The 20,091-nt window shown below is 45.6% G+C and overlaps 1 long non-coding RNA gene across 1 annotated transcript; it reads left to right on the top strand.

Moving 5' to 3' along the window:
- The first annotated feature begins 7,398 nt into the window (after positions 1-7,398).
- LOC120372650 lies at positions 7,399-16,352 on the top strand. Its single transcript, XR_005585093.1, has 3 exons — positions 7,399-7,552; positions 8,577-8,656; positions 14,996-16,352. It is a non-coding gene; the product is annotated as an uncharacterized LOC120372650 (long non-coding RNA).
- Positions 16,353-20,091: the final 3,739 nt, after the last annotated feature.

The raw sequence follows: 20,091 nt of genomic DNA, 5'->3' as shown, positions 1-20,091 counted from the left end.
TAGATGTTTAGATGCACAGTCATCTTTAGCCTTAAATGCTTGGATCTGAGGACATATAGTTTTTTAAATAAATTCTTCAAAAGACCACTCTTATCTAAATTACACATTTTAATTTTAATTACTAGAGTAAAAAAAACTTGCTTCCAAAGACTTCCTGTCCTTTCTGTCCATCCCTTTCTCCCTTCACCCCCTTCCCCGCTCCTCCCCTTTAAAGAGAGCCCTTAAAGGGACAACACCCCTTTCCTGCCAGATAGCTGGACAAAGAGTTTCCCTTTCTTTACTTCTGACTATCTGATGAACTAGTTTTAAGAGACCCCTCCAGCAAAATCAGTACTTTAGTAAGATATAAAACCCTTTGTTATGCCTAAAACCTTTGGAAACATATTTTTTAAAGTTGGTGAAATTTCATAAACATGTCTATTGTTATGGAGATCACGCAATGTAAATTAGTGTTCCCTTTTTCTAAAAGCAATGAACATTGTTATGAACACACTAAACTTCTGTGACTGATTAATTTTAAATAATGTCTTTGTTTCAGTGAGTTAAATATGTAGTAATCTGGAATAATTACTTTATGAAAGCTTAAGAGTACATTTAAAATATAAAATCAGCTTAGAAATAGTGATTAAGAACATGTAAAACAGAGAAGAGCTGCATCATGTATGCCATAATATTTAATGTTGTATTCAGCAGGACAGCTGACTCGCCCTTACCACAAAGTTTTTGCAAATAAATCTCTGACAAACTTCAGGGCATATCAAAAAACCTGTGACTAACATTTTTTATTCCCAAGTTTAGTGCTTTTAATTAGGTACCTTCTGCATTTCCAGTCTTTACCCTCTGACATGCAGTGGAAAACATTCTCCATTTTCTTTTGAAAAAACCCTCGTCTGCAATTTCTTTAATGTCATTTGCTTCCCCCTCCCGCTCTGCCATTGGGCATAGGGGCACCAGTTTAATAATACTGAGCAGGGCCCCATAAATCCTAAGGAGGGCCCTGCTCCAACCACACCAGACTGTCCCTGTGGTGAAGTCAGAAGCAGCAGCCACTTTGGGAGAAGCTCCAGTAGCAACTGGCTTTTGTGAGCTTTTAATCAGAAACCTCTCCAGGATCCAGGGGCAAAACACAGGGATTGGGGTGGGGGTGGAGGGGAGATTCCACAAGTGGGAAGGAAAAGAGCAAGAACATTTGAATGTTATAATTATAGCAGTTTGTCAAGCAAGGACCAAGTAGGATTCTTCAGGTGAGAGGAGAAGCCTGAGAGAGAGCACTGGGGTATTACAGTGTGATGGGTGAATTACAATTCCTGTCCACACTGGGATTTTCATCCTGCATTAGCAGGGCTTAAAAATAGGGAGCATCTGTGCTCCAGCTGGGTTACAGGACTGGGCTGGAACTGCAGTAAGGGCCTGATCCAAAGCCCACAGAAGTCAAGGAAAAGCCCTTTCACTCTCACTAATGGTTTGGATCAGGTCCTAAACTGGCAGCACAACACTTTAATTTGCTTACGTACTTGTGAAGTTTTGCCTTCCAAGACATCTCTCAGCACTTTATATTCAATGAGCTTCCTAGGGCAACACCACTGCTCTTGCACTGAATCTGGCTCTAGCCCAGAGGACCAGATTCTGCTTTAACCTACACTTGTCCAGTCCCATTGACATCAGGGAGGTGGCATGGGTAGGGCGGGGTCAATGAGAGCAAACTATGGCCACATGAATTTCACGAGTTAGCTCATCCCTAAATGAACGCAAACCAATTCCTGGCCCTGGCCTCAGCTAGGAGGGGCATCACTCATGATAGGCCCAGATTTACCTGCATCCTACACAGACATGCTGCTTACTCCTACACATATTGACAATGGAAGTGCAGGATCTTGAAAGTAAAATGAGCGAGGACGTGGTGAAATGAACCTCCTGTCCCATTCTGGGTGTGGGCTACCTCATTCAAAGGTGCTTTGTCACCCCCATTTGCTGCACAGTTTTGTGCTTTTGGGAGTTGGCAGGTGGAGGGCTACAGCTGATACCCTATGCAAGGCTGTCTCTACTATTTTTGCCGCCCCAAGCAGCGTGCCGAATTGCTGCCGCAGACGGCGGGGGCAGTCCGTGTGCCATTAGGGCAGCATGTGCGTTTCCGCGGCGGCGGCAATTCAGAGGCAGCTTCTGTCTTCAGCCAGAAGCTGCACTGCCGTGGATAGCTGAAGATAGAAGCTGCCACCGAATTGCCGCCGCCGCGGAAATGCGCGTGCCACCCTAACGGCACACGGACTGCCCCTGCTGACTGTGGCGGCAATTCGGCGCTCTGCTTGGGGGCAAAAACACACAGACTGCCGCCCCTTGCAGATTGCCACCCCAAGAACCTGCTTGGAATGCTGGTGCCTGGAGCCGGCCCTGACCCTATGTGTCTCAGGCCTGGTCTACACTAAGGGGGGGGGGGTCAAACTAGGGTACGCAAGTTCAGCTACGCGAATAGCGTAGCTGAACTCGAAATACCCTAGTTCGACTGACTTACCCGTCCAGACGCGGCGGGGTCGAACTCCGCGGCTCCAAGGTCGACTCTGCCACCGCTGTTCGCGGTGGTGGAGTTCCGGAGTTGACCGGAGCGCGCGGGGAGTTCGAACTATCGCGTCTTGATTAGATGCGATAGTTCGAACTCCGAGAAGTCGAACTCACCGCGTTGACCCGGACGGTGAGTATAGACCTACCCTCAGAGAGGTTATGTCTGCACTGAAGCTGTACTTTCCAGCTCAAGGAGACATGCCTGCACCTGAACAAGCTTGAGCACGAAAAGTAGCCCTTTAACTGTGGCAGTGCGAGTGGTGGGAGGGGCTAGCTGCCCTACTGTGTGCCTAGGGACTCAGATGAGATTGTACTCGGGGCAGCTAGCCCCTCTCATGGCAGAGGCAGCCCTAGCTATACTTCTATTTTTAGCACGCTAGCTCTACCAGAGCTAACTGGAGTATGTCGCCTTGAGCTGGAAATTGCACCTTCCAGCTCGGTTGCAGACATACCCTAAATAAAGATCGTTAATATCCCGTAGGGGAGGCTGCAAATTTGTTCTGGAAAGGCTGACTTGGTTAGGAAATGTGGAGTGCAATGTCAAAGCTATTGCATGTCTTGGGGTAGTGTGATGACACCTGACGAGCTGAAGGGGAAATCCGCTTCACTGTGAAATCCCCACCTGCTTTTGCTAAAGCTGGGCCTAGTGGCTCACAGGCAGTGGGGTGTGCTCTAGAGCAGGGTGTCCGGACTGGAGAGAGATTTAGGGTCACTCACTGTCTGGAGACTCAGACCCATTGCTAGCTAGTTTAGGCCACCCAGGGTATGTCTACACTGCAAGAAAACACCAGGGGCTGGCTCGTGACAGCTGACTTGGGCTCACGGTGCTCAGGTTGTGGAGCTATAAAATTGCCGTGTAGATATTTGGGCACAGGCAAGAGCCCAGACTTTGGGACCTTGCAGGTGGGAGGGTCCCAGAACCCAGTTCTGCAGCCCAAGCCCTGGAAGCCCAAATCAGCGGAGACTGGCCAGCGGCGGGTGTTTTATTGCAGTGTCGGCAAACCCTCACTCTAAGGGGCTCTGGGGTAGCTGAGGCTTGTCAGAGCACTAGCATACTCCAGCCATGCCCCCGACAGCGGTGGCCACAGCCGGTGTGTGGAGTAGGAATGGCTCTGCCTGCTCTGTGCCAGCTTCAACGCCTCTATGGGCGGAGTCCTCAGATGGCAGGTCTGGGTGCTCTCCAGCCCCTTGTGCCACCAGCTTGGTGAAAACAGGCTGAATTATAATGTAGAGCCTGGCCGTTTATGTTTCACACGCAAATAGTTTAATGCTTTTTATCCATATTAACTACTATCTTTCTTTAGCATAGGCTGTGACACAAGGGGAGCATATATAATATAATAATATATAATATAATAATATAACTATAATAATATAGTTGTCCTGTCAGTATCATATTTCAAACATAATAAAAGACTGGTGAATAGTTTTCAAATGTGTTTGCTTCTGCATAAAGGGTCAAATATTCCAAAGCTCCTGAGTGAGTATCTCATTTTCACAAATGACATAGGCAAAAAGTTCTCTTACAACTGCAGGCTGAAGGAACAAAGATATTTTGGTCAAAATTTTCAAGCCTATAATAAGGCTAAACCCATACATAGACACTAAAATGTAAGTGTCCTGATTTTGAAATTTTCTAATTTCCATTGGGTGTTAGGAACCTAGATACCTTTGAGGATCTGGGTCTGAGTATTCACAACGGCTGTCAAAGAGAATGGGAGCTGTAGATGTTTACACTCTTAGCCATCAGCTTGCTTTACTTAGGTACCTACTTATGGATTTAAGAGCCCAACTTTAGGCACCCAGGTTTGAAAATGTTCACAGATTCAGGTTAGATTTAAAGACCGGAAGAGACCATTTTGATCAGCTGGTCTGCATAACACAGCCATAGAACACTAGCCTTCATCTTTAGTACAGTCCAAGGGTGTTTGCTGTGTGAGCAAGATCAAACGCTGCTCTGAACGCTACCCACCACAACTACCCTGCATACATTTATTTATAGCAGTTTAATTTGTGGAACAATGTATGGACATGGGATTGTGGTTTCTTGATGAAAATATCTGAGCACGTTTGCAGCTTTCAGATCTTTTATCAAGCTCGGGGTTGATTTTTTTTGTTTATTCAAAAGCCTGATTCTGCTCTCCCCCACATAAGTAAGAATCAGCACTGACTGCACTGAAGTAATGGAGTCACACAGGTGAAAAAGCGATGTAAATTGGGTCAGATTCAGGCCCATCATGTTTTATCTACAGCATTGCAACTCGTGACACAAACAGCATCGGAAACTAGTGAGCACATATCAGATCTGCCATTGCATTCACTTAAAGAGAGAAGCATGATGAAATTGCTCCAAAATGAGACGCTAATTCTGAGCTTTCTTAGAGGTGGACCTCCTGGACTATGGATTGGGGCTGGATTTCTAGCACGTTCAGTTTGAGGGTGTTAAGATTTAGAGTTCTGGCTTAGGCTGTCCCTAGGTTTTTTCAACCCTGTCGTTGTCACAATAAGCACATGATTTAGTGTATGGACCAAACTCTATGTTACACTGCACTGCTCCTTGTATTGCACGCCCAGAAAGGGATACAAATAAAATATGTCCTCTCTCACCTATGAAAAGTCAATAATTTGACCTGGAAGTTCAAGGAATTTATGGAAGTGTCCACTGATTTCAAGGGCTTCTCTGTGTTTGCATGGTAAAGAGAGAGAAAGAAAAAAAGATTCAGAACAAATTGTACAAACTACATCCCCAATTCCACTCCCTCCCATTTTTTTAAAAAAACCACCCATATTTTCCATTCCTCTTTATTATTATATATTTTAAAATGCCGGGGATGAAAGAGGAACTCAGCATGCTAGCTATATCCCTCATTCTCTAATACTCCCTGTCAGACACAAGGGTTAGGGCTTGTTCTTAGCTGAGGACCTGAGCCTGGATCCTGCAAGCACATGAGTGACTTTACACGCACGAATAACCGCACTGAGTTCAAAGTGTGCATGGCTACTCATGTGCATAAGTGTTTGCAGAATCAGGGCCTTGGCCAGCACAGTAACAATATGGTGAAACGAGTGGCTGCCTCCCTCTGTGTGTTAATAAAGCAACTGAAAGCTGCTGGCTTAGTTTAGGTCCCAGCAGGCAAAGACTACAGACCCCTCCATGTGGTTTGGCTAGAGGTACTGAGACAGCAGTGGAAAGTTGGAAAAGGGAAGGCTAGATGGGTAAAATGGGAAGGAAAGGCAGCTTCTGAGTGGCAACTAAGGGAGAACTGATCCCTGGTAATTGATGAGACACAAGCCAGGAGCTGACTAAACATGCAGTGACATCTTTCAAACGAGCACTGACTCCGTAGGAAGATGCTGCACACAATGCTGTCTGCGCTAAGACTTTTCCAAAAAATTCCTAGCGTTGGTAACACAAGTTCAGCTTCCATAGTCCTAGCTGCGTTGTGGAGCTTAGTGTGGGGGGCTTTCTGGCAGTTGTGTTCAACACTGTGTGGATTAGATGAGAATGACAGTTGGAACTGGCAAGCTGGCTCCATGAGGGCTCCCCTTGTTGCTAACACCCATGGAACCAGTGTGGTGTTCACAATGGTGAGAATGGTTTGTGAAAGTTCTCCAGTGCAGAACAAGCTAATGGTAAACAAACCATTGATGTTTCTGTGCTGGTGTGTGTAGAACGCTTAGATCAGGGGTTCTCAAACCGGGGGTCAGGATCCCTCAGGGGTCACAAGGCCTGGGGGGTTGTGAGCTGTTAGCTTCCACCCCACTATGTCTTCAGCATTTATAATGGTGTTAAATATATAAAAACATGTTTTTTATTTATAAGGGGAGGGGGTCGCACTCAGAAGCTTGCTATGTGAAAGGGGTCACCAGTACAAAAGTTTGAGAACTGGTGGCTTAGATACTCTGGAGATAGGGGTCTTAGAAATATGGTGGGTGAATAGGCAGATGGGCAGACAGATGGACAGAGAGAACTAGCAGTGCAGTCCGTGATATATACAGTGACTTTTAGAAACAAATGCTTCCTTCCGATAAATCGCCTGTGGAAATCAATGGTGATCTGATGGGGGCTGGTTATTTCTTTTGCAAGAGAGATGGGTCCAAACTACAATTTCAGATCCAAAGACATCTGATCGGTTTGGGGATGAGATTCAGTTCCTTGGTCCCAAACCAGCCCCATCTCTTTTGGTTCTGGCTTGGGATCTTTTTTTTTTTAATTGGGTCCATAAGCAACTGAAGGTGTCAAAAAATCTCTCAGGAACAGCTGATCTGGTGAGATATCCTCTCTCTTGGGCTGAATGATATCTCTCTGCCAGCCTATGTCTCTTTCATCTATTTCCCTTCCCAAGTGCATTCCCTATAGCTCTGCTCTCCTGCTGCACCACGAGTCCGCATTGCCAGCTTTGTCACAGTGTAGCCATGGGCAGCATCGTAATCCAAGACAGTCTGGCCATTTAAATAGTTAAAGTAAATTTCCCCTTCTAAAAGCAAGAGGCTATTGGACTAGCCCCTGGAGTTCCTTTGTAAGCCAGCAGAGAACAGCCTCCCCCAAGGTGTGATTAGCTCAAATACAATAAATGTGGCCTGGTTACCAGCTCTGCTGATGCCTTGGGGCCTGTTCTAATCTGCAAGGTATTCGGTCTGAAAGTGCGTCTGGACAGTTTGCACAGACCCCATCCAGCTTTGCTTTAGCAGCAGTTTGTGAGCTTTGCACCCTGTGAGAGGGACAAAGCCAGGAGCTGCTGCTGCTGCTGCTGCATTTCACAACTCTGACATGTTGTCACTCACATCCAGACATTTCCTGTTATCTAACCTCAGCCTTATCTTCCCCATTTTCAGCTTCCTCTTGAAGAAGGAGAGGCCCCTTCAAAAACGAGCTGCCTTCCTGGGCTGAGCCCCACTGCTCTGCTTCTGCTTTGCTCCCTGGGTGCCCCCAGCAGGCCCCACGTGCCTGACCCAGCACCACACAACTTCTTCCCCCGTGAGAGCACAGCTACAGGTATGGTTTGTACCCGCTGGCACTCCTGCTTGGCTTTACTCTCTTGTATGCTGTAAAAGGAGGTGGCAGAGGGGAGAAGGGACGGAGTTTCAACTGGGACACTTGTCTCACTCCTCCACCTCTACTTTGAGGTGGGTACAGCTTGGGAGAACAGGCAGCAACAAACCACTTCTAGCAATTCTCCTGTCTAAAGTTGTTTTGGGGGGGTCTCTTTCGGGAGACTTTGGGGTGAGATCCCAGGGAACACCTCCAATTTCTGCCAGCCCTCTGCCTGGACACTCCACCCCCACTAGGGTGACCAGTCAGCAAGTGTGGGGGGTGGGGGGTAATAGGAGCCTATATAAGAAAAAGACTCAAAAATTGGGACTGTCCTTATAAAATCGGGACATCTGGTCACCCTAACCCCGCACCTTCCTTGGTGTCTTTCTCCTATGTTTACAATTTGGTCTAGATCATTTCTTAGCCCAGCTTCCAGAATCCCTCTCCTCAAGATACAGAATCATATCCAATATTCAAGCCTCCCTGGGGCAGATATTTTTAATGAGGGGGTTTGCCGGGTCTCTCCTTGGAGGGGAAAAACCATGCAGCTGGACAGTATATTTTAAGTATATGGATAGAAGGGTTGGCTTCTTCATTTGTCTTTTCTCCCCATGCATCCTGCCAGGAAAGAAAATGCAGCTGATTGTGCCTGGGAACTCTGCACTTGGAACCATAATTAATTTATGATGATGATGATTTATTATTAATGACTATGTGTACAGCTTCTAATGTATGCCTGGTGCTTTACAAAGAAATAAAAAAGGGTTGTTGGCCTTGGGGAGATTTCAATCCAAATGAGACATAGAAATGCCAGGGCTATAACTAGCAACGAGCAGGGGGAGGTGATCCGGAGGTTTCCGCCAGTGAAAGATCATACGATAAGTTAGTGCGCATGCCCCACTGGCTGGGTCCTTTTCTCGAGTTCTGTGTGTGTGAATTTTAGATATTAGCATTTTTCCTCCCTTTTTCTTTTCTCCTTTCTTAGAAGTCAGTGAAGCAAACAGTTGGAGAGAGCAGAGCCCAGCGGGAGTGCAGAAGAGGTGGGGTGGAGGCCGGCGCTGGAAGGTGAGTTTCAAGGTGGGATTTGCAGGACGATTCAGGGATATGCAATGCTAGCAATAATTAGTATTGTATCAAGCACTTCTACATTGTTTTGCCTAGAAGCATAAATTATCATGTGTAAATCGCCACTCTTCTGATTTTCAGGCTCCTAAGCCATTTCTGCAGCTCTAATCGATCCCCTGATGTGTTAGACTCAGATTATCCATGTATTGATCAGCTATCAAAAGGTTCTCCTTGGCTAATAGTTTTATCCTTTCTGGGTCTCTGAATTGGGTTGCAAATAAGAACACTGGGGACACCATGTGCTTTTATGTCAGCCACAGTGAAATGGGGCCCAGCATTAAACTCTGGTTGCGGCTTTTGAATATCCCAAAGTTCAGGGGTGTCTGTACCTGGATTATTGGTTCAAGCCCATCCCTGAAGCTGAGTTTAACTGTCTGCATTGTAAATTGGCTCCTTGTCCAATTATCCAAATAAATAGTCTATAGGAGTTTTTATTTTTATGACTCTGTGGGGTGAGAGAAGAAAGCTTTAATACTGTGTACCTCATAAAAATCATTAACCTCTGGGTCAGATCATGATACCCTTCCGCACACGGAATAGTGCCCTGCTCCATGAATAGTTCCACTGAAGTCAATGAGACCACCTGCAGAGCAAGTGGTCCTCAAGCTGAGAAGAGATCAGAATTTGGGCCTATTTTTTTATTTAACACAGCAACGTGTGTGTGAACAGTGCATTATACTACTCATCTATTACATGGCACCACAGATGTGCACAGGGCTGTACAAAGACAAATGAACACAGCCCTGCTGCAAAGAGCTTTACCATCTAGGCTACGGTGCAAACAACAGGAGAAGATGTCAACGCAGGGAGGGAGAGGTGGAAGCGAAGGGCATGCAGTCGTATAGTTGCTGGGGAGACTAATGCATGTACCTTAGGGGGTTGACTTATTGTTTATGGGACTCTGGTTTATAAGCCTCTGTGGAGAAGTGGGGTTTGAAAAGAAGGTGGGTTTACAGGGGGAGGGAACCATGTGAAAGAAGGGCCAGAGGCAGGTGTGGGGCAAGGACAGAGAGGGGACATTCAGATGAGTAGCTTGGGCTGAGTGAGGATGAATGGCATTTCTGGCAGAGAATAAGACAAGGACCTAGGGCCTATGTCTCTACTCTAGACAGCTGGCATAAGTAAGGACAAAATCACGCTGACTGGGGGTGGGTTATTGGGATGACAAGACATGGGGAGCAGGTGCTTGGGGAAACATTTCACTGTTTTATACGTTTCCTTGTAGGGATATTTGGTTTGAGCCCGGTCGCAAAATCAAGACAGCAGCCTGAGCCCAGCTCCCTGGAAGGTCAGAGGGCACATGCGAGGCTGCTTGCCAGCCCTGGTGATAAGCTGAGCCAGTGCCCTGGATCCAGCACCCCTGAACTTTGGGGTGTTGCCAATCTGGTTCTGGAGCTGGATGTCCCAGCTTGAGCCCATCTCTGGAACACGTAGAGCTCCATTGTGCCTGGCCCCTGTACAGAGGGAATTGGTGCGAGATGCCTCTCTCCACATGCACCTCTGTGCCGAGGCTGGGCACAATCTTTGTGCCTGATCCAAAGTCCCCTGAAGTCAATGGGAATATTTCCATTGAGCTGGATGGGCTTTGGATTGGATACTTTTTCTCTGAACACAGGAACCACTTTGGTTTAGTGCTGTTGGCAGGGCTGGATTCCTCGGAGAGGGTGAGACGTGACCATAACCTCACCCCCACTCCCTCTGTACCAGCCAACAGAGCTGCAGTGTGTACCCTGCACCTGCTTCCAGGTGGCTGCCTCAGCTGGGCTCCTGGAGCCAGTGCTCTTCCAGGAACTCTCTGCTGCAGCTCCACTCTGTCCCCTATAGTGTATGGTGGGTTAAAGCCACTATAAAGCCCTTAGCAAGTAAACAGGAGAGTTTCCATTAATTCTAGTGCTGGGGGAGATGATTTCATCTGCAGCAGGGTCCCATGTGCAACCAGGAACCTCACTGCTGTAAAAAGGCCAAGAGCAAGCGCACAACGAAAGCTGTCGTGTGGCTTTTGGCAAGCCCTGTGCTGCTGTTGCTCAACTCTTACGAGGAATCGAATGCTTTATTTACTGCTGAAAGAACTCTCATCTAGTTGGAGTCAGCATCCTTGGAAGGCGGTTCATAACATGATCAGCCCTCATTAGCAGGGAGCAGAGCATTTGCTGTCCTGCATGATCTAAGCAAGCAGCAATGACACTTGTCAGCCAGAGAGCAGGCGTTACTAATGTACTGGGCATGATACTTAGGCGGTTGCTCTGTCTGAAACTTATTCACTGTCTAACCCAAATCCACAGATGTGCTATAGCCAAAATGGACTTGGGTACAACCTGGCATGGCTGCTTCAGTGTAAACTCTTATCTCCAGCTCTGATCTTTTCTGGAGCATGCCTGGTACTTATAATTGAATCCTTTGAATCAAATCCTGTGCTCTTTATTCAAGTAAACCTCCCATTGGCATCAACCATAGTGATGGGTGCAGATCTTTAGTGGAATAGACTAGGATTCAGTAGGAGGTTTGATTAAGTAAGGGCCTCAGGATTTGGCCCAGTGATATTAGGGTTTTCAATTTACAGCTAGAGCTTGGGGGGTCACTCAGGAAGCCTGATTCTGACCTCACTCCAGTTTTAAATCAGCGTAAGACTTGATTTCAATGGAGTTACTCCTAATTTACACCTGTGTAAGTGAGAGGAGACTCAAGTCTCGAGGTTACAGCTGGTAGGGCATTCTACAAACCCATGTGGATTCTCTCTCTTTTCATTTTGATTTGAGATTTGTGTTTGAGTGAGTACGGCAATTAGAAATGGTGCAAACCCGGGTTCTGACTGCATTGAACCTGAGAAAGGTGTGTATCCAAATTGAGAGCTGAACTTCAGAGCTTGGGCTCGGTTCCACTGAAAATTCAAAGAAACACACAGCCAAAATACAGGCACTTGTATAAGTTTGGGGCCAAATCCATCCTGCTTTATTATTTTCCTTCTCTCACCAATTGCACAGTGAATAGGAAGAGAGTCCTGTAAAACTCCCAAGAGAGATTCCATGTGGCTGATGTGCTCACAGCAGGATTTCTAAAGCATTGGCCTTTTATGCCATTCACAAGGGACTGCATGGAGAAAGCTTCTGTTTCTGTTTTTCTGCCTCCAGCAATATTGATGGTTAAGTCTGCTTTTTAACACCAGGTTTTTCCTTGGAAATACCCATTCCAACTGGAAACCAGAATCCCTGTCAATAGTGAGGTCCACCCAAACAACATACCATCAGTACAGGGTGCGGAGTGAGTTCCTCTCCTATGTACTGAAAAAATGATCTTCACTTTGTGCCCCCCCCTGCCCCCTTTATCTGTTGCTGACAGCAGCATTATGAGCAGCTCTGTTTTTCCCCTCTCAAAGCCACAACGGCTTTAACCTAGAATAGCAGAAGCAGTGGTGCTCGTTTTTTTAAAAAGAGCCTTCTTGAACTTCAGTATTAAATCCTCATCTGGCGTAAATCAGCATCCCTGCACGTAAGTCAATAGAGCTCTGCTGACTTACACTTTTGATGCAACCTCCACATCAAACTTTACTGGAAAGAGAGTTCTTAGAGCAAACATGAGGCATTTGGACCACTTCCCAGTTAGTTTAATGACGAGTTCATTCTTCTTTCCCCCCTTGTATAGAGAGAATGGTGCCAAGGACTGCACAATGTCTAATTAGTAATCATAAATAATCTGCATGTAGAGCCCAATGACAGATCTGGGAAGACGAGCCAAGCACCTGCTGCCCAGTCCCCTGCTATAACCATTAGGTCACATCAGCTTTGCAAGAGTTAATCTGTGGCCTGGCTAAACTAGAACACTTGCACGGCTGTGACTAAGTCACTTTAAAATCAGTTTAGTACGATGTGGCAAACCCCTCGGGTAGCCCACTTAGATTCATTTAAATTCTGCCTAAACCAATGTAGCTTAAGGCCATAACAGACTGGATCGGTTTTTATATTGGTTCAGTTACACTGGTGCAAGTTTACCAATATCGACAAAACCCTGTGCCAACAGTGTTGTTCATGCAGCTATTTAGGGCGAAATACTCCCTTAAGCAGAGGACAAGCACAAGGACCATGCATCATTAAAGTCCCATTTAAACCCTAACTCGAGTGTTTAAGTGGAATTTGAGCATTGCATAGCTCTTATGCTTATTATGCATGGGAGTGAGGTTGGGGGAGGGGATCAACATTTACTAGAATTTTTTTATTTTCCATGTAGAAAAAATACACCCCTTTGGGGGGACGTGTGTGTGTTTGTGTAATAAGAGATGGGAAACTAAGATATCATCATACCCAGAAGTTAGAAATTAGAATTTAGACCTGTTAGATCACCCACTCCATTTCACTGCCAGTGTAACAGTTTAATTCTGTTTTCATCTCCTTTAAAGGTTTTCATTTGAGTTTCTCACTGTGGTCTCAAAAATAGCCTGCTTACGTTCTCAGAAACTTGGTGCCTCTGGTCATGTGAAATGAAAAGAAGAGAACTCTGACAGCAGCTAACTGTTTCATTTTTAAAAATAGGCTGTGCCGGGGCCTATACCACAGAGCATGTGAACGGCACTGAAATGGTGTGACACGGGATAGGTTTTTTCCAGGAGTTGTGATACATTTTCCCTGCATCATAATTTCAAGCAGCAACCATATTCTGAGCTGCCGGCTTCCTTTAAACACACGCATGCATCTGTCAGTGAAGTTTAGCAATGTCTTTTCTCTTACAGACTTGGTGCTCTGAATTTTGTAAAGCAAACTATTGATCAGATTGTTTCTAAAAGGATTAAGGCAAGGACACTGCATCTGCATGTTTGTGTGCAGAGGAGTGGGGGGGGGGCGGGGAGGGAGGGAACAAAGGGAACAGGGTTTTAGTGGGGAGTTACATTAGGTTATGGGGGAGTGAGTTGTGCTGGCATATGTGGGTAGAAAGCTATGTTTGTTCATGGGAGTGGGGGGGCGGGAAGCTTCATCATAGAGCAGGCAGGAAAGGGAACAAAAGGCTTAATTTTGACAATGGAAGAGAACGTTCCTAAGGTCATTCTTGAAGAAATTCATTATTTCTTTCTGAGCTCCCCTGGCTGAACAGCAATAGAGAATTAGAACCCTTACAACATTATTGCCAAACAGTGCAGTCCAATATCGGAAGGTGGCGGGCTTGAGACCATTCCTGGAGTGAAGGCAAGAACGCTGCTGAACTGCCACATTGTTTTAGCGGTTTTGGTTTGGTGGGTTTTTTTTGTTTTTTTTTTTTTTTATGAAAATGAACGCATTTGACACTGGACTTTGAGCTAGTTTTAGGATCTGATCCTGCTAATAGTGCATTCAGTGGCAACCCCCACATTGATTTCAAAGGGACCAGAATCATATCCTTCATCTCAGATAGGCCTGGAGGTCCCATTTTTCAAATTCAGGTAGACAATTCCAAATCTGGGTGCTCAGTGATCTCAGCACTTAAACATCAAGAGTGAAATCCTGGTTCCATTGATGTCAATGGGAATTTTGCCATTGACTTCAGTGGGGCCAGGATTTCATCCCTAACACCTGTTTTAGACACATAGACCCAGATGCACAAAGGAATTTAGGCTCCTAACTTCCATTATGGACCTGAGCCAGAGACGCCAATTCAGCAACATACTTAAGAATGTGAAGCATTGGCTACAATGGCATGACTTATATGCTTGAAGTTGGGCACATTCCTAAGTACCTTGCAGATTTGGGGTTGCAGGTGACTGTGTGATCGTTGCAATGCAAAATTACAGCAGGGGTTCTAATTCAGGAGCCTAAATTTGAAAATCCTGGCCTGCTTATCTAAACGTATAATTTCAGAAATGAAAAATGCAAACATTCTATTAGATTATCTTGCCTGTGACCCCATCCAGTGCAGAAATGCTCCCTAGGGTATATGCTCTGGGCTTTTTGTCGAGACAAAAAGGGCCCTTGTGTACCCAGAAAGATATCAGCCTTCCTGACAATGCATCCAAACTCCACTTCTGTGTTTCAGAGTAGCAGCCGTGTTAGTCTGTATCCGCAAAAAAAAACAGGAGTACTTGTGGCACCTTAAAGATTGTGTTTGTGGATGGTCCTTGTGTGGGCAAGGCAGTAAATATTTCAAGTCCTGTGGGCGAGCTCCTCATATCCGGCTTCAGTTCACAGATCAATGTAGCTGATGTGAACTCAGCAGAAGTCAACACTTGCTTATTTGGCTCCCCTCCCCACCAATTAAAGGGAGGGATTTTCCTTACCTGTCAATGACAGAAACTCAACCTTTCTTTTTCTTCCCCTCTAGGACATCACGTCACTGAAGGTTTCCCAGGTGGTACGCCCAAATCCTGCAGTGCTGCGCTCCGTGTATTTGACAAGCTGAGTTTGACACTCAGTGTGGCAGAGTGTCAGTTTGTCAAATACCCCAAGTGAGGCATTTGCTTAGCAACACACATCAGCACCACAGAAGACTGATTACTTCATTTGACTGTTTAAGATTTTCTCTCCGCTGAAAATACAGAGAGCTATCTAATAACTGCATACTATGCTTTGCTTCCTGTGCTAGCAGATTTCCTTAGTGCCCCAAATTCAGAAGCGTCTGTTTGAACACGCATTTGAATGGTGAGTTTCTACAGAAATAGGGCCAAATTTTTGCTGGCACACTTCCATTGAGTTACACAAGCAGAGAATTTTGCCCAGAATTATTTATTTCTTCAGTCTGTTGCCAAAGACAATGCTCGTAACTGAAGTATTGGTGGCAATTAGGAGGTGATGTTGAGTTGTTGTGTGACAATGGTTTTTTAGTATATTCAACTAAGCTAAAGGTTAAGGCAGTTGTGATCCCACTTACAAAACCATTGCCAATAACAGAGAATTTCTTCATCAGATGTGTTGAAATATTTTTGTATAATCATAGAAGATGGAGGGGAAATAGACTTATAGGGCCGTTATTTCATTTTCCCTCTTCTCCAGCAGCCAATATAAGATTATTCCCTGCAGTGAATTCTCCTGTGGTTTGTTTAGTTCAATTTTAAATGACTCATGTGAAGGAGCTTTCATCACTTTGCTTGGAAGTCCTAGTAAAATAAATCTCATGTTTAGAAGTCTCCTTTTCTTCAGCCAGTTACTCCCGGTAAGATCTCCTAGCAGAGTTGCCTATTATATTTGCTGTACCTCTGCCGTTGTATTGAAGCTATACTAAGCCAGCTCACATGAAGAAGACCTATTTATTGGCCTACATTTTCAAAAGTGACTTGTGATTTTGGGTGAGACATCATAAAGAGGTCTGATTTTCAGAGGTTGGGGTGCTCAACTTATTTAGAAAATCAGGTCCCTTTATGGTGTCTCAAGTTGGACACTCAAAAACTGAGCCAGAATCCAAAATCCCTTTTGAAAATTCAGGCCATTGTTACTTTGCTAGTGTAAAGAGCTTGTCAGAAAACGACCCTTCTCACTGTTACTGGAGCAGTATCAGCAGCCAATTGTGCCATTAAATTTATATATATCTATCTATATCTATATCTATATATATAAATAAATGGTATTTCATCCTTAACTCTCCTTTTTTCTTTAGATTACATCCACTTATTGTAAAATGTTTTGGAGATGCTGGGCTTTGTATGAAGAATGCTATCTGTAAATAAATGGTTTTGACTTTCTAAGTGAATAGCATGCTTCTGATCATCTACATAATAGAACTGCAGTGTGCACCTGTATGAGCAAACATGGCCGTAGCCATTCTGACTCAAACTGTCCCTCCTGAGTTTTCTTTCCAGTCCCTAAAGTTGATTCACAGACAGTACTCTCGTCTTAATTATTATTTTTATCTGTGCATTCAGTTTTTAAAAAGTCCAAGGTCCATTGTTCTGTCTGACTTTCCATTTCTGATAATCCATAGTGTAACGGAGGCATACGTTATCCACCCTAAACCCTTTCTGTCTCTGGTCAGAAGCCACTGGGTCAGATCCTCAGCTCTTGTAAATGGGCCCAGCTCCAATCACGTCAATGGAGCTACACCTTTTGACACCGGCTGAAGACACATCTCAGGGTCCATTTTAAGTTCCTCACCTCCTCTTTTCCAGAAGTTTACCTCAGTCTTTATTCTTACTACTTTGTCACTCCCCTCCTCTTCTGAAATGTCTAGGAGCAGATCCTTCAGTTTCTTCCACGCCCCAGGAGGAAGCAAGGTTAATCTCTCTATCTTTGACATTTTGGTGGAACAAATCCTGCTGTTTCTGGGGCATTTTTCCTTTCAATTCCCTTCAAGATCTACAGCTTCTCACCACCTCTGAAAATCAGGATAGACACAAAAAAGCCAATGCACCCCCAAATGAGCAAATCCCCTCTGAAAATCCTGGCTTAAATGGCCGCATCACAACCCCACTTTGCCTCATAGTTCCATGAATATAGTCTGCCCTGAATCCCACCCTTGCAGTGGCACTGATATCAAGTAAATGGTGTTGCCCAGATGCAACCAAAGGCAGAATTTGGTTCATGACACATTAACCACTGCTGCCAAGTATTGTTCATCTTGTACACAGAGCAGTTTCACAGAGGAAGCTGCGGTTTTTCTCTCTCCTTTGGCTCAGATTCTGGAGTTGACTGTATTAGTCAGATCATCAGGTGAGTGACCAGTGCAAAGAAAGGAGAAGTTCCCTGGTTATCTGGAGATACAACCCTCCCCCTGGCCGCCCCTGTAAACCCTTTTGACTTTCAAGGGGAAATGTCCTGTTCTGGCTGGCTTCTCCCTACCAGAAATCACATGCCCACAGCATAGAGGGAAGCAATAGTGCAGGGCCAGAAAGGAAGCTGCTTGGTGCTTTTGGGGAGGGGACCAAAGCATAGGTAAGGGCACCCCTGGGGCTGCCAGAACATGTGGCAGTCAGGGACAATCAGAGCACTCCAGCCATGCCTGCTCTGGACCTGTCTCAGCCCCTCTTCAGCTTCTTCCTCCACTCTGCTCCTGCCCCATCTTTTGCACCATGGTTTCTGCAGGGGCAGCACAGAGCTGAGGCTCTTTACTGGAGGGAATCAAAATTGTGGGCTGCATGGCCCCTTAGCAGCCTCCATGCACCAGCTGGTGCAAAGTAGCCACAGGTGCAGTAGTGAATTTCCTCCAGGTGCCACTTAGGAACATTCCCTTCCCTTTATTTCCAGTGGTGCACAGCTCCTCTGTGTCACTTGTTGATTCAAAGCTTCTCCAGTGGTTACCAAGGAAGCATGGACAGACCCCGAGATCTATTAAACAACAAGAGGCTTATTTCTCAGTTAGTGGCACAGAACGACACCCCAGCACAGCAAGCAGAGATTGTCCCACTTAGCTGCAATACTATTTAAATGGAATCAGACCCTTACAATGACTTCAACCCTCAGAGAGGATGTGCACACTGCCCTACTGGAACAGAACCAGGAGATGTTTAGTTCATTACTCTGTCTCTAATAGTGGCCAGAAACTTTAGAGGTGGTGTGAGCACCCACAGATCCCCTCATTCTACAGTACTGTTCCAGGGAAAGTGGGAGGAAAGATATTTCTTCCTGTCCCTGCCTGTTGACCAATTAATGCCCTGACACATGAGGACTGACAGCCCCAGAAATGTTGCACTTGCTATCACCTCCACAGATGCTATTGTTAGCTATAAAAGTATCTAAGGCACTTGTTTCACATAAGGGTAGCACAGAAGTAATGTCAAGCCACAGGCTAGTGTGGGAGGCAGGAGGGAAGGGGGCAGCGTCTGAAGCACCTTCATGTGCTCAGGCAGATTGCTGGTGAACAGCTCAGCATGTAAACCTGAGTAAACAAGCAGTAGGGAAGAAACAGACAGACAAAGCGATTGAGTCAAGAGCATAATACAGGAAGCAGCACATACGGCTGAGACAGGGAGCTAAGCACAGGGCTTCACACACCCTTCCAGGAAGGAATGTTCCTCCCATTTGGTTTTTGCCAGAGATCTTTAAATTCACTGGGGCAGATTAAAGGAGTAACTGCAGATAAGGGAGGCAGTCCATTTATACATTACATGACAAATGTTGCCCTCGCTCATGACTTTTTTTGAACCCCATTTCTTAGCACCCCTGCTTCTGGAATCAAGAGATTCTGCTTTCATTAACAAAAGTAACTTGAAAACATGAAGTGAGGGCACCCTGAGTGCTCAGAAACCAGAAGGCAGATAAAAAGAACCCAACATTAACTATTTGTAAAAAAATAAAATTAAAAAAAATCCCTTTTTTAAGCCCATCTCATGATTTTTTGATGCTTCAAGCTGGCAGTACTGCCAGGGCATATGAGGTGCTGGCAAAGTGGCTCAAACATCTCCAGTCTCAAGGCTCCAGCAGATTTATTTAAAACAATAAACCCATCAGGAAGGGCTAAAACAAACAGGCCCCTAAGCTCTCAGGGCAGGTGGAAGGGTGTTCTTACTTCTCCATAAGAAACAAGCAGAGTAGCTTGGCTATAGGCTAATAACCTAAGACCCTTCCTTCATAACTTACTAAACCTGTTCCTTTCTCATAGGGCTGTCATGAACAGCCCTCCCTTCCCATGATTACTTCCATGACAAGGGTCAGTATCTACTCTACCCCCAGGGCCTGACAGAACCTCAAAGGCGAGGAGAGAGAAATCTGTTTGAATTTTTGCTTCAGAGGACCTCATTTCCCTCTCTGAGCTTCCTCTTCTTTTCCTATCACAGGCTAGCAAAAGGCTCTACTTCTTTTCTCCAAAAACCTCCTCTTACTCAATCTGTCCTGCAAAACCTACTGCCTGCCTTGCCTCATCTTTTATGGCCACACCCCACCAAACCCAGCTGCAGTTGATTGCAGCCCAACCCTGCTGCAGCTTTTAACCCCTTCCCTGTCTGAGTAGCTGAGGCAGAAATGGGAGGCAGGGGTAACACAGACTGACTGATGATCCAGGTCTCTTTATTAACCCTTAGACAATTGCCCATTTCCCAGGTATGTACCCCACGAATGACAGATAAGCCAAGTTGTGCAGACCAGATCCACAATCCAATCAGAAGTGGAAGATCCCCAGTGAGCTCTGGGGTGTGCAGAATTGGGGTTCTGAGTTGGCCAGCTGTAGGGATGGGCCTGGGTCACAAAGGATCTGAATTGTCCATACATTTGTGACAAAAGTTGGGCTGGGCAGGTTGGATTTGGTGTCCTAGTTCAGCTGTACTGAGAGCTAATTGTTTCCATGGGCATTTCTATGGTCAGGCTGGGGAACTAGTGGGGAAAAGGTTCTGGCAGTTGTGTAGTGGCGGAGAACAGCAGCCCAAGAGGGAAAGGCATTGCTTTGGGACAGAGGAAGCTTTGCTAAGTAGTGATACAGTCTAGCAACACACCAGTGCCATCCATAGCTTATCTCCACTCTGTATCCCCCACAAGTGACCTCACAGCTAATTGACC

This window comes from Mauremys reevesii, linkage group 9 (genome assembly GCF_016161935.1).
Source record: "Mauremys reevesii isolate NIE-2019 linkage group 9, ASM1616193v1, whole genome shotgun sequence".
In the NCBI taxonomy this organism is placed as follows: Eukaryota; Metazoa; Chordata; order Testudines; family Geoemydidae; genus Mauremys; species Mauremys reevesii.
Note: the sequence above shows the minus strand (reverse complement) of the source record. Positions and strands in the feature narration are given on the sequence as shown.